Raw genomic sequence first — 14,264 nt, 5'->3', positions numbered from 1 at the left:
CTGTTTCTCGATCATCCACGTGGAATAGAGTTGTTTCTTGATCATCCACGTGGAATAGAGCTGTTTCTTGATCATCTCTACAATATAAGTAATGTACCATTTTCCACAGGGTATGCTATCCATCATTAAACGTTCAATGTGTCTGCAAAGTTGGTTTGAAGTGCTGAATCCAGCCCAAAGCTAAAAGTCTAGGCGCTCCATGCCAGCCTGGCCTTGTCACTGAACAATGTCTCAAAAAAATACAATTTAAATGTCGAACACTAAAGCTGGAGATCAGACTGACTTGAGACTGGAAGCTATTGTTATCCTAATGTCAAGAGAAGCTATTTCTGAGAGCCCATTACAAACCAGGTCAGTATGACCAAGCTACATTTTCATTTAAGACAGAAAGTGCTGTGCTGTGTCTGTATCTGTGCTCAGGCAAAAAAATGATGGAGCTTTGGGCTCATCAGCCATATGGTGAGGGCACTGATTAGGGCTTAGCCTTGCTAAGAAGAACACCATCCCCTAAGTAGAATAAATATGGAGGTGCATCTGTTTGGTTTGATCCACATCTTTCCAATGTCCTTATCTGATTCAAGGGGACAATTAATTCAAGCGTCCACTTAACAGGTACCCTCCTCTAAGAGGCATCAGCTTAGTCACAACTGGCAACATTATTGTGATAATTGATTCAAAACAAAGCATCCAGTCAGAAATTAGTCATGTTAAATTCCAATGCTACCACACTGCCAATCATGTAATACAATGGCTGGTTTTAACTAAATACATCCCAAAAGGTTTCTGCAGAAAATGTCTGCATTTTCTCTGAGGGGAATGGTTTCTTTTTAGCTTATACTGTACCAACAAACTTCTGGAATATTTGATAAGTTACTTTAATAGAAGGTAGTATTTTGTATTGATGTATTATTTGTAGTTTGTGCTTCTATGCATGCTCAAATACCCCAACAATCTCCCCTGATGCACATCCCCAATATATTGTTAAAACCACTTCACTTCCTTTAAAATGGGTAATCTACAGTTTATCAGAAGTTTATCCTAGTAACAATTCCCTGTTTTAGGTCAGTTAGGATCACCACTTTATTTGAAAAATGTGAAATGTCAGAATAATATTAGAGAGAATGATTTATTTCAGCTTTTATTTTTTTCATCACATTCCCAGTGGGTCAGCAGTTTAGACACTCAATTAGTATTTGGTAGCGTTGCCTTTAAATTATTTTAACTTGGGTCAAATATTTCAGGTAGCCTTCCATAAGCTTCCCACAATATGTTGGGTGAATTTTGGCCCATTTCTCCTGACAGAGCTGGTGTAACTGAGTCAGGTTTGTAGGCCTTCTTGCTCGCACATGCTTTTTCAGTTCTGCCCACAAATTTTCTATGGGATTGAATGCCTGTGCAGATTTGGTTTGATGTTATGCTGTAAACCTGCAAACACCAAGTTTTAACGATTCTTCCACTGCCACTACTACAGCATCAGCACAACAATCATCAACAATCATCAACACAGAAGGTCATAATCTGTGCTTTTGTAATCAAACAAACAAAAGTTAATGGTACATATTTAAAACAGTCCATTTAAGAGTCTTCAGCATCACCAATCATATTGCATGATTTATATATCTACAGATTCTGTTCCTTAAAATACAACATAATAGAGCAATTAATATAGAAATTATAGCTTTTAAAGATAATTATCTTGAATCATTGGTAGACCACCCAACAATTAGCTATAAGGGTCCGTTCTTAACACACTGATCTTGCGAGTTTACATAAATGATGTGCTATACCGACCCTTATAACAAATAATTTATGTAAGCTCACGAGATCAGTGTGGTATACTGTACGAGGCTACCCAAAAATTGTTTCTGACCAAAATCAAAGAAAAATGATTATTTTTTATCAAATCTTTTTTTATAAATCCATCAAGCCAAAACGGCATTCAGACCTTTTATAGAGCAGGCGTCACAGCATAATGTGCAGCTTGTCACAGATGTGGGCACTCCTTTTCACAGCTGGATTTCTGTGAATAATTTTATATTTTGCCTATGTAGATTTCAAAGGGCTATAGGGGATACATATTTTTCAAGTCTTTATTTCAGGAAGACACCTCAAACCTGAGATATTGAAATAGAAATGTTGGATGGATAGGCAGCAGTCCTCTCCTCACACTGATTTCTACGTAAATGGCATCTTTGACGACCATAAAATGCACAACAGATCTCACTGTCTCATCGGCAGAAGACTCTCCCCCTTAAAACTATTGGGCTGACAGCCAACTGCCAAGTGTCTTCCTCCTTCAGTCGTCTGATCTGAGGATAACTGTCATGTCAAAGTTCAAAGATCTGCAGAACTGTCAACATGCTTTACAGACACTTACAGACTGGAGGCCTCAGAGCTTCATGATGTGATTACCCCGTGCATTACAATTACATATCTAGATAGCTTTAGCAGAAATAAAGGTTGAACACAACAAAAACATATTTCAGTTAAAGGCGCATAATAGTTTATTTATTAGACCATCATTAGAGATTTGATATGTTTTCATTGCTTGTCAACCTATATTACTAAATATGTCAAGTATTACTAAATATGTCAAGTCGGTACTGTATACAGCAATGCCATAGGGGATTACATGTAATAATAATACGACATTTCAAAAATCTACTCCAGATACAAACTTATACATGCGAACACCAACAATGACTACATCTCATTTGCCCAGACCCGTATGCTCACACCCCCATCCCTAGTGTCTGCATTATTGTTTGCCACTTGGCTGTAAATTGTACAAATAAATTATTATTGGTCGCCCATATGCTATTTCAATATTTTAATAAGAAATAATGAGATATTTACATTGTGTTAATGATGGTAAATTGATTGATTTCCATGTTGTTACATATAAAAGAGAACAAAACAATGTTATCAGCATGCCAGTCTGTCCCAAAAATGAATGACGGGGCTCTACAGCTACATGTCTATCCCAGTCACTTAATCGACTTCCCCACCCCTACCATGGATCAAAGGGGTATCCATGTGCTATTACTGCGCTAATGCCACGTGCTCAGTCCTGTTAGAGGATTTCTCTGCCATTAGCTCCTTTTTATCCTGTAGGAAAGTATTGTTTTCTTATCATAAAGAAGCTTACTGCAGCCTGGCATCCAATCATCCAGCAAAATAAACACAGAGCAGCTGCTGTAAAAAAAGAAAAAGAGGACATTAACTGAATAAGCCAAACATTTCTGTTTGGGAAGATTCATCTTCTCGGGGACATATAGATTATCACAGTGACTCTCTAAAACAGCACACAGTATTGTGAACCATTGATTCATTATGTGTATGGTAATACGTCAGCTATGGGCTAATGCAATCCAATGAAGTCATGCAGGGAGGAAATGTACAAGGAGGGGTCACATTTACAATAAAAGGAAATATTGAATTGCCCTGGGGAAACAGAACGTTTACAGAATAACTGCTGTTACTGATTGTGAATTGTTGGTAAGTTGTTTAGTTCATGAACAGTTTGTTGACAGTTTATGAACCCTTTTGTTCATCCAAATAGAATGCAAATACTGCATCTATTATCTGTTTTTAAAGAAATATGAACATGGATTTTTGAATGTAATTTTATCTGCATAAAATAACTAAATGAACCTGTCGTTAAGTGGGTTTGATTGTGGTGGAGTGTGGGGAAGTGGAGAGAAGGTATTTATTCATCTTGGCAGATCAATTGTTGCTAATCCTAGTCACCATGTATGCGTCACAAATGGAACCCTATTCCCTGTATAGTCCACTAATTTTGACCAGAGCCCTAGTCAAAAGTAGTGCACTATATAGAAATAGGGTGCCATTTGGGAGAAATCCCTTAATTAGGTCCCTTTTCCCAGCCAGGGGTAGAAATACGGTTTATAGAGATCTCCTGATGACTGGACTAGTGAGTGAATAAACAGCCCATCAACATTGACTCAGTGCATGTATCATCCACCCTGCATCTCTACTGAGAATGTTAGTCATTTATTGGACAATAAAGTAATAATCTCAAAGAGAACCATAAATTCTGAGAAAAGGCATGATATGTGTCTATAAATCATAGGCCAGCTAAATATCTAATTCGCTAATTCATTTTTGAAGCATATCTTCAATTGGTTCTGAATATCATAAAGACTGCTTTGATTTTGGTATTCTAACAATGGAAAGTATTCATATAGCACTTTTCCAGGTATCTAAACACAAAGCTGGCATGCTCTGGGACGTGCTTGCATCACTCTTATCAATATGCTGGCTGACCTTCTACTTGTCAGAATTCAGCCACACATTTCCTCCTGACAGGTATGACTGGTAGTTTGCCATGTCTCAATGCATTTTGAGAGACAGGTTTGCTGTGGGCAGACAGGGCCTGTTATGTCACTGTTTTCTATTCCAACATGTATTCGTTCTGAGTTGGTGGTTGGTGCTTTTGTTTTTGTCAATTCACATCTCATGCAAGTCAATATCAGCCACCAATGATGTGCTCGAGCACCCTGTATAAGGAGAGGATAGTCTTTTGAAACCACTCCCGCCTTCCCTATGGACTGATACATCAAATACAAGAACGTCACTCACTGAGTACATATTTACAGGTTCGAAATTCACTCAAGATCTCGCATTTCTTTCAAGTTTGACTTCTTTGTTTCTGACACTCATATGGTAGGTATCTAAAGAACAACTGTATATTCATCTTTGGAATCTTAGTCGTGCAACAAGAGTGTATGAATGATCTTAAGCTTTAATTGGAAACATGACCCTTCCCCTTGGAACTGAGAGCATGTGTTCTAATGCTAAGTGTCTACACTCCAGTAGTGTTCCTTTGAGCTATGTATCAATTCCCTTACATCATATATTCTCTCTGTGATTGTCAAATCCACTAATTACCTATTGGCATCGTTCTTCAATGGGTTACCACAGAGGACAGCATGTCTATAGCAGCAATGCGGCAGCTCTGACTAGACTCATAATATACATAAGTATACTTTTTGCTCTACAGAGAGCATTTTAGAACTATCTTCAGAATTATTCAGTAAGATGCAAGGTCAGTCTGACAACCTTTCTTTCAAACTCCAATATGCGGTTTCATTTCTGATTCAAAATGAAGGAATAATCCCGAAGAACATGGCGAGACTATGAAAGAGAACTTTGTAGTTTATTAGCTTATCTCCTGATACATTCCCTTCATCTAGCAGTGTGCTGAGATGCTTTAGATGAGGAAGTACAACTAGCTGGCACATTTTAGACAATTGGTTAACAAAAGTATGGCAAGTGGCATAGATTATTCAGGTCGTTTATATCCTGCTGAGGAAGTCTACAGGCAGATTGGACCGGCTACTGTTTTAACATCAGATAGCCATCCAATCCAAACAGAGGAAATTAAGTGATTGTGCTATCACAGACAGTTGCTGCTGGGCTGGTTGCACAAGAATAGTTCATGTTTTTTTCTAGTTTGACTGCAGGGAAGGGTCAGCCGAGATGTCTGCTACAAGGTCTGCTACAGAGCTTGCTACAACACTACTTGGCGCCCAAGGCAATACTGTGGTATGAAATTGTATTGGAGCAAGCGATCCATGCTGCACTTACAGGGCCGAAGGAGTCCTGGCCGACCAAACACATTAGACAGCCCAAGTCATGCAGAGTAAGTGTAAAAACTCACCTTATTGAGTGAGTGTTCGCAAATGATGATTCCCATAACAGCAATCATTGTTACAATGTAGCTTTGACCTGCTCTCCGTAGCACTAAGGCCCATAGTAACTACTATGCCGAACCCCCTTAGTGCAGGGTTCGGTAACAGGCAGCCCGCGGGGCCAATACCGACCCGTGATTGATATTTTTTTTGGCCCCCCTTCGTTTTGGGGGATTTTAGTTTTTGGTTAAAAAAAGGTGACTAAAATCACCAGGAATTCAAGTAAAAAATGTGTTTCATTTACAAAATCTGTTCAAGTGTTCCTATGAATAAAAAAGGAGACATACAGTGTATGTGAACATGTCTCAATGTAATCAAGGTATAAAATGATAGTTATTTTCAAATATAATCTCTTTTTGGGCTTAGTTGTGGTCAATTTGCAGTGTACAAATTATTCTAACTACCCCGACCATCCGCTCCGGCCAAAAGAAATGGGCTGTGGCTAGTTGCCTTCCCCTGCCTTAGTGAATGAGCATCAAAGAGCTTAGAAAAGTGCTAGTCTGGGAGATCAGCCTAATCAATATCATCTGATGCAGCTACTGAAAGTATATCCAGATCAATGACACCTTCCTTGATTCAAGGAGCGGCTATGGTCTAAGAGCTTGACTGGTTGGCTTGGCTGACTACTACAGTACAGCAAACACTAGTTCTTGTGTGGATAATAATATCATATCTCTTCATTTTAATGCCCCTATAAAGACAGTGACATCTATGTCCTGTAGCAGTAGTCTAAAACTGTGTCAAAGGTGGAACAGCCACACTGTATGGGAGAGGTTCTTTGGGGAGACAGGTGCCACCTGTAATCTTGTTATCTGTGCGCCATAGAGTCAACAGAGAGGCTGGGAGGCTGGTATATGGCTTGGGTATAAAAACTCTCTTTAGCAGTAGCAGTTAAGGTATGAGATGCTCCAAAGAAAATGACATTGTTAATATGTCCATCTTCCATCTGAATCAGGATACTATCGAACCAAGCTCAACTTGCCCTTACCTGTCATTGGAAATCCATCTGCTTCTACCTTGAGTCCTCATCTTCGCCTTCCAGTAATCAACTGATCACACCCATCATCAAGCTATAGAGGCTGTTTCTGCTCCATAAACACCTTGGTTTTCTGCCTCCTCTGCTCCTCTGTTACCATGCGCTCCCTCCCTGCTGACTGTTGTGACCTTTGCCCCCACCCCCATTGTTCTCTGCTGCCCTTGAGCTCCTTCCTACATCTGATGCTCTGCATGCCGCATGTACCAGGTCAACGCTTCAGCTCCCCAGCTCCAGGACCCAGCCTGGTTTATCTGCTCAGCATCTGTCCCAGGATGAGATGCACGCTCCAGGCCTATGCTCATCATCCAGTACCAACAGAAAATTCCCATTACGCTGATTTCAAGCTCAACCTTGGGGGCGGCAAAAGGAAAGCCGTTCTGTACATTAATGTATCAACCGACCGATCATTCAAAAAGATGTTTGCTTAGATAGAATACCACATTTTACATGAGCAAGTCAACCAGCAGTATTATCTAGTTTGAAATAAACACCTATCATGCTGAGTGTCTGTGATGTATGTGTAGGCTAAGTTGTTTGTTGAAATGGGAGTATAATTACATCTTGCATTTTTTTGGTTTCAATGTTAACTCATCTTTAATATAACAGTATGCAAATGTGTGTTAACACTTTTCAAACACAAATTGCTGGCAATGGGTACATTTTTCATGAATTGTGTACTGATTCTACTGTGGCTACCCCAATAGTAAATGAAAGTGGCAATATTGTTTCCTGTGAAGTTATCTTACACATTAAAAAACAGACATTGTTTATACAGCTGTTTGACATCCAGACCTCATAGAGTGCAGCTCTACAGTGAGTAGGCTCTGCACAATCATTTTCAAATCCAAATTTTCATTCATTCTCCCCAAACAGATATGGTACTTTTGGCATGTCTCTTCCCTCTCATTTCTGCAGTGGCTGATAATACCCATATCAGCCCTGATTTCATAATGCTAACACATGACAGCAGCAACCAGAGCAGCTGCTGTAACACAATGCAACAGACTGGCAAGACAGAGAGGCTACATTAATCTCACCCTGCTGCCTATACTGCCAAACTAGAAAGCAGCAGAAACCTTCCCACCTATCTGCTTGTGGATCTGTTTAACTATTAGCTATTGGAATTTGAAATTATTCTCACATATTTCTTGATATTGTGTGTATTCATGCATCCATATTGAAATCCATGTAGTCAGTGTATGATAATAAGGATCTCATGATGGCTGATTTCATTAGGCAAAGGCATGGCACCAGAACCCTGGGTATCTACTGTAACACGGTCCAATGCGCTGACAAGCTAGAGAAGCGGTGATAACCTATCTCACCCCAACCGCTGCATAGATAGTCCAAATCTAAATACACAACAACCCACTGGGCACACACTGGTTGACTGAACATTATTTCCACATCATTTCACTGAAATTACGTTGAACCAACGTGGAATAGACGTTGAATTGACGCCTGTGCTCAGTGGGAAGGCCTGTTGAACTTGTTAATTAATTCAAATTACTAAGCCAATAGGGCTCAAGCGTATTAACCCTCCTAAGAATAAACCTCATTAACCTCTGTGTTCAGATATATTTACAAGGTTCTTAAAGCAGGCCCTTATTATGTACAGACATGGAGCAAGTATTTAAAATACATAACCTGGTTCTGTAGCATCAAATGTCATTGGTTCTTACTGAAACAAATGTTTCAACAGCTCATTCAAATATTCAACATGCACACCCAAAGCAATACGTCTCCTAAATTCTATATGCTTGGGGCTATTGACTCCTATTGTTGTAGTCTTCATTCCTGTAAAGGACCCAGCACTTTTCTCCACCCATGACTACGTTGTTTTATCTGTGTGTTGAATGTGTGTCTCTTATCTTCCCCTATGAAGGCATCCGTCCGACAGGGAGTGGCCATTACAACACATAAACCATGTGACAGATCCTCTCCATCTCTACGCTTCATTGCACTGGGCAGGCTGGGCAGCTGTGGAGAGGTGGTGCCCCTGATGTGCCAGAACATGGAGTCCCATTCCTGATTGAGATGGAGGAGTGGATACCGCAGCTGCACCTGGTAAACGGTACTAACCAGTGGTGGAGTGGGACTGCAAGCTGCTATGTAAAATGCATGCGGCATACTGTACTACTGATGTAGCAACTCTGCAAATTGATGTCCACAGTTTCCCCTTGGTATATCTTATGAGCGTAGTCCAAATAAAATGGTAGTGATATGAAGGGATGTATGCTTCATTTAACGGTAAATGTTTAGATATTTTGCCTCCATCTCTCTTTAATGGATTTACAACCTTCACTACTACCCTGTTTACATCTGACAGAGCACCTTACATTCCCTGAGTGAAAAAAGTATATATATATAATCCTATAAAAGCCACATGCTGACCTCTTTGAGTCCTCTATTGAGTCTGAAGGGTTGGCAAGGACACAAATACCTCCATCTCTGGCTACTGTCCACAGAAACATAGCCTATTATTCCAGAAACTAACAATATAAATATTGAATGCCTGAAAAAGAGAGAGGAGAAAATAACCATAGAAAAATGGCTACCAGTTATCACCTCTTTTGACCATAAGACCACATTCAAACTGAGGTCCATCAGAGTGGTTGGGCAGTGAATAATACCTTTGCTAGCTGCTAGAGATAATATTGTGTTGTTATTGTTTTTTACCTTACTTTTTTGAAGTCCTGTGTTTTCTTTTGAACTGAATAAAGACTCTCAATTAACATTTCTAAGAGTGCATCACTCACAACTCATTAATGAGCATATTAATTGGTGAGCTAACGAACTAATTTGCATATTGAAAAAAATGATTTCCTGTATAATAGCGTCACTTTCAGGAGTCTACCTAATACAACATGTAGCTTTCTGTGGCGACTTTGTTTTGTGGTAAAAGGGTATGTGGAGCCTATGTAAACAACCAGATTCAGCACCATGGACAGCCATGACCTCGGAATCCCGGAGGTTTAGCACCACAGGGCAGTGGACAGCGACCGTAATACACAGGGTCAGCTATGTTGCTGCACTGTAGCATTCTAGTCTACTCATGATCATGAATTATACTATATGTCATATAGACACATTTGAGCAGAAAAATTGCCATTACTTTGGGCTATGCTTCCCTCTCAATATCCCGCCCATGGGTAACGTTAGGTATATGAGAAAAGCGTGCTTTGATTTGTAACCCGTTGCATAAAATTCGGAATATTCACATTCGTTCCTTATGAGTTCGATTGGTCGGTACTGAAACGAATAATAGAAGGTTGTAGCTTAGCAGTCAGTGTCCCCAAGCGGTCATTTGACATTTCTGCAGTGAGAAATATTCTCCAGTGCTGATGCTAACTTGTGAAAGTCGACGTTGTTCTGATGCAGACACGCCCGTGCCACTCGCGCTCCAAGCAAGCTGGTCTGTGCTCTCAACCAACGTTGGCAACTTCAATGGAGGATTCAACTCACCGAGCTACGTGTGGCCCGTCTGTTCTGTGTTCCTTTTTATTTTAATGCCTATACAGCTTCAGGGGTTGTAGCCAACACAACCCTGTGATAATAAATGCAGAATGCATGCTGCTTCTACAGACACAGACCGGCCTTGAACCAATCTATTCTCTGATTTCGTTCCCTCTGACAATTTGATTACACACATCACCTAGCAATAGCCTTCTTTAGGAATGAATCCTTATTGGAATTCCAAACCAGGTGAATAACCCAGTACTGCGAAAGGTCAATTGAAACCCTTGTGTGTTATTAGTCTACAATGTCAACCATCTCATATGAAAATGAATGAGTCATCAATCAACATACAAATATCATATTATTTGGGCTGTTTTAGCCCAGCTGCGCGTTGTCTCACAGCACTAGTTTTAGGCTACAGTCTACTATTTATCATCCCTATTTATCATTTTGATAGCGCGCTTTCGGACCTACACAGATGTAGGCTACAGGCTACATGACTTAATTAGCAAAATAATTCAACACAACTGGTCCAAAACATCAAACGCTATTCAAATATATCATAATTCAATTAGTCAGGCAATACTTTAGATTGAATAGCCTATGCGGCATGAACGCATTAATAGCCTATAGCCTATACTAACAAATAGCAGATTAGATTATGTTATTCAAAATAGCCTCACCTGAACATTATATACCTATCAATATATCTGTAAACACTGCACACAATAACAAATCATGCACCAAAGTGGAAGGTCAAAAGAAGTATATAGCACAAAGCTCATTTGCTTTTTATTGAGCATGCAATTGCTATGATCAAATATAAAATACATGACTGACTTACCTTTACCGTTGTCGTTAATATGATTCGCCGTGGATGTTTAGGGGTAGACACATGGGCGTTATTTCCACTGTTCAAACATTGTCTTACTGAAGCATTTCTAATCGAAGAGGAGTGAAATTGACGAGAGGTAGTAAAGGTAGTAACCAACAACGGGTTGACTTTTACTTCAGAAATTGGTCACCAAATTGGTAGGCGAAGTCCTTTCTTAAACCATCTGCATCGGGTTAAAACCACCTTAATCCCAATACGATCCAATTGAGACAGAAAAAGATATACAAACTGAAAACAGAATCTGAAATCCAGAGCTATCGTCCAAGGAACGTGTCAGTGTAGCCTCAGTCAAATTAGCCTTGAATTGAATAAGAAACGTTGGACTGTATCAGAGGTATATTCATATAGTGCAATATGCATGTACCAATATTGTCATTATGAATGATGGAGGTAGAAAGCCATGCAGTTAAGGATCCTTTGAAGCAATGGGTAGGCAGCTAGTGTTGTTGAACAGACACGGACATGGAATAAACGCATTGGGGTTGGTTTTAAATTCAGCCACGCGGTTTCTGCTATTCTGCGTATCTAAAAGTCTGAGATGGTCGTGAAGGTCGACGACTACAATAGCCTAGAATAGTTAACTCGTATGTATTTTATTTTATGATAAGAAATCAAGGTTGACAAACATACTGCTCTCCTTGATAATGTTGGTCGTTAACTTCTCTTGTCGTTTGAATGAATTCCATCCACGCATAGTTTAAAGCGTGTATTCTTTCTTGATAGCCAATATATGCTTACCCACGCGTGCAATTAGTTTTCATATATGGCTTGCTTCTTTGTCCACCCGTTCAGCAAAGACAATGCAGTCGATTTTTCCGGGCAGGGTAGTGGGAGAATGTATCCTGCTTAATTCCACAGAGCGAGCAGGCAATATTTTGCAATGCGTCTCTACTCAACAACCTAACACTTGCGTAATAGGAGGATCACGAATGATAGGCTTACAAATGAAAACATATTTCCTCACCATGATGTCTTGAACAGATGCAGAACATATCAAATCTTTACAAAATGACCCAAGGACGAATTCATGCTATACGAAGAACATTACTTTGCAACACCTTCTCTATGACAAGCACAGCATTGCAGCAATGTGATGTCATTAGGGTAATACACCAAACAATGCGTAGTCTGGTCTTGGATGTGATGCTGATTAGGGTCTTTGATTTCTGGAAAGTGTATCCATATTGGTGGGATGCCAGAGTGACATGGGATGGGACTTCAGGGTGGGCTGGCTGTTGTGACCAGCACAAAATTAGATACTGTGTTGTCTGAATGCCAGTTGAGCTGCCCTTTGTAAAAGTATTATTTTTTACATGATCATCCATTTCAACTTCACACTCCACCTAATCCATATCTGATGGAACTTTGATGGAACAAATATAATACATCATCTTTATTTTAGAGGTTGAAACCTGCCCCTGTAAGGGAAATGTGGTTGAGAAAAGTATATTGGTCAGGATCAGGATTACACTAACACCCCCATAATGCTGTCTCTAAGACACCTCATAGTTCCTGACACACTCAGCCCTGTGCTGGATCAATGGAGCTGAACAAACAGTGCATGAAGACACAACCTTGTGAGTATCCACCCACCAGAAAAGCAATGGGTAATCCACTCAGGGCTGCAGAGCTACAACCAGCCAAATCATCTCATGGTGAAATGAATTGGGAGCATGTATAGTTGTGTGCTCTCTACACTCTCTTTGTAAGAGGAGGAAGAGCATTCTGTCTGTCTGAAAATTCTGCATCTGGAAAGGCTATCAATGCCTGTAAATTAGTTCAATGTAACAAACCTTATGGGATACAGGGCTCAATGGCAACTGAGGGAATGTGTGCTGTGGTGGTTATATATTTTATTCTAGTCTTTTATATGTATATTCTGTTTTTAGAGTCATTTACCACAGAACTCAACACCCAAGTCCAATGCCTGAGATTATGGCAACAAAAAACCTCTGCCACTGTTGCCAGCTATATTCATGAAAAATGGTTTGCTGCTTTTTCAGGTCAGGCTTATATGACATTTTATAACAATATGTCACTGCAGATGAGATTGTGTATTTACCTTTCGCCTTGACACATTGCGGTCATTATGTTTATATAAAATATTATTATAATAACCTTTCAACAATTTACTTCAAAAGAAAGATCCAAGGTTAACAATCCAAGTAAGACCAATTGGGTGTGTTTCTCATACTCACCTACTGATTTCACCACAATAACCTAATATCTACCAAGAACAGTTACGCAATTGAATACTGTGATATTTTGCACTGTTTCGTTTTTCTTCTTAACTGTTCATAATTAAATGTTGGAAATGAGAGCAAACCCACCATGATTTAACATGCATGTACCTATAATCAACAAAGAGATCATTTGATAATCTGCATTGTCAGAGTCTGTGTAGCCTACAGAATTTAAAGTCCATGAATATCTGTGTGTTCATGGAATGGATGAACGCATAGGGCTCATGCACTGCATACTGATAGAAATAAAAAGAGAGCAAAGAAGGAAAGCCAATCCACTATTTGTGTCAGGCTGCACCCCATGGGGCCAGGCTTCCTCTCCCAGTAATGCACTGTAAAAGTGATTGATTGGTATGATATGGAGAGACTGTCCATCTGAACTGTCTTCACTCACCAATGTGATGAAATTACTGTGCACTGATCTCTGAAAGCATAATCGCAGATTAGGTCATTGCTATCCATCTATTCTGATACGGAAACTTGCCATTTCCTGCAGATCATAAAAGTGGCGAATACACATGTACAGATCCAGCACTCACCACCCGGACACTAATATCCTTAGAGGCTGTGCTTAATGTTCTGGAACATATTACAAGATTATGTTTCCTGGCCTGGGTTCAGGCGCACATGTGTTTGATATGGGCAGGCCCCCAGTGTCCGGTCTGGAGCGTGAGGTCACAAACTCTGCTGTTTGGTGTTTGGCTACTGTGTAGCAACCTAGCGGTTCCAAAAGCCCTGGACTGCCCTAGAAAACCTATCGAAATTGTGGGTATTGGGCTCTAAAATTAGATTATTATTATCAAGTTCGATCCCCATGGTGAATTCTTTTAAAGTTTGTTACAATTCGAGATGTTTAATTAAATAGTGATCCATTCTGACTACTACATTTGTCATCCCACAGGACCATGTGCTGGCAC

General features: G+C 39.9%; 1 protein-coding gene across 10 annotated transcripts in view; it reads right to left on the bottom strand.

Moving 5' to 3' along the window:
- Positions 1-12,221, bottom strand: part of LOC139382416 (leucine-rich repeat and fibronectin type III domain-containing protein 1-like) — a 128,916-nt gene extending 116,695 nt beyond the window's left edge. For 4 of the 10 annotated variants that reach the window (XM_071126448.1, XM_071126446.1, XM_071126449.1 and 1 more), the window contains exon 1: positions 11,054-11,950. The gene's annotated coding sequence lies outside the window, so the exon portion shown is untranslated. Of the gene's footprint in view, positions 1-11,053 lie in introns of all 10 variants that reach the window. The other 6 variants (XM_071126447.1, XM_071126452.1, XM_071126451.1 and 3 more) reach the window with 4 other exon arrangements.
- Between the last annotated feature and the right edge of the window lie 2,043 nt (positions 12,222-14,264).

Source organism: Oncorhynchus clarkii, chromosome 24 (genome assembly GCF_045791955.1).
Source record: "Oncorhynchus clarkii lewisi isolate Uvic-CL-2024 chromosome 24, UVic_Ocla_1.0, whole genome shotgun sequence".
Lineage (NCBI taxonomy): Eukaryota > Metazoa > Chordata > Actinopteri > Salmoniformes > Salmonidae > Oncorhynchus > Oncorhynchus clarkii.
The sequence above is the reverse complement of the archived record's forward strand: the minus strand, read 5'-3'. Positions and strand labels throughout refer to the sequence as shown.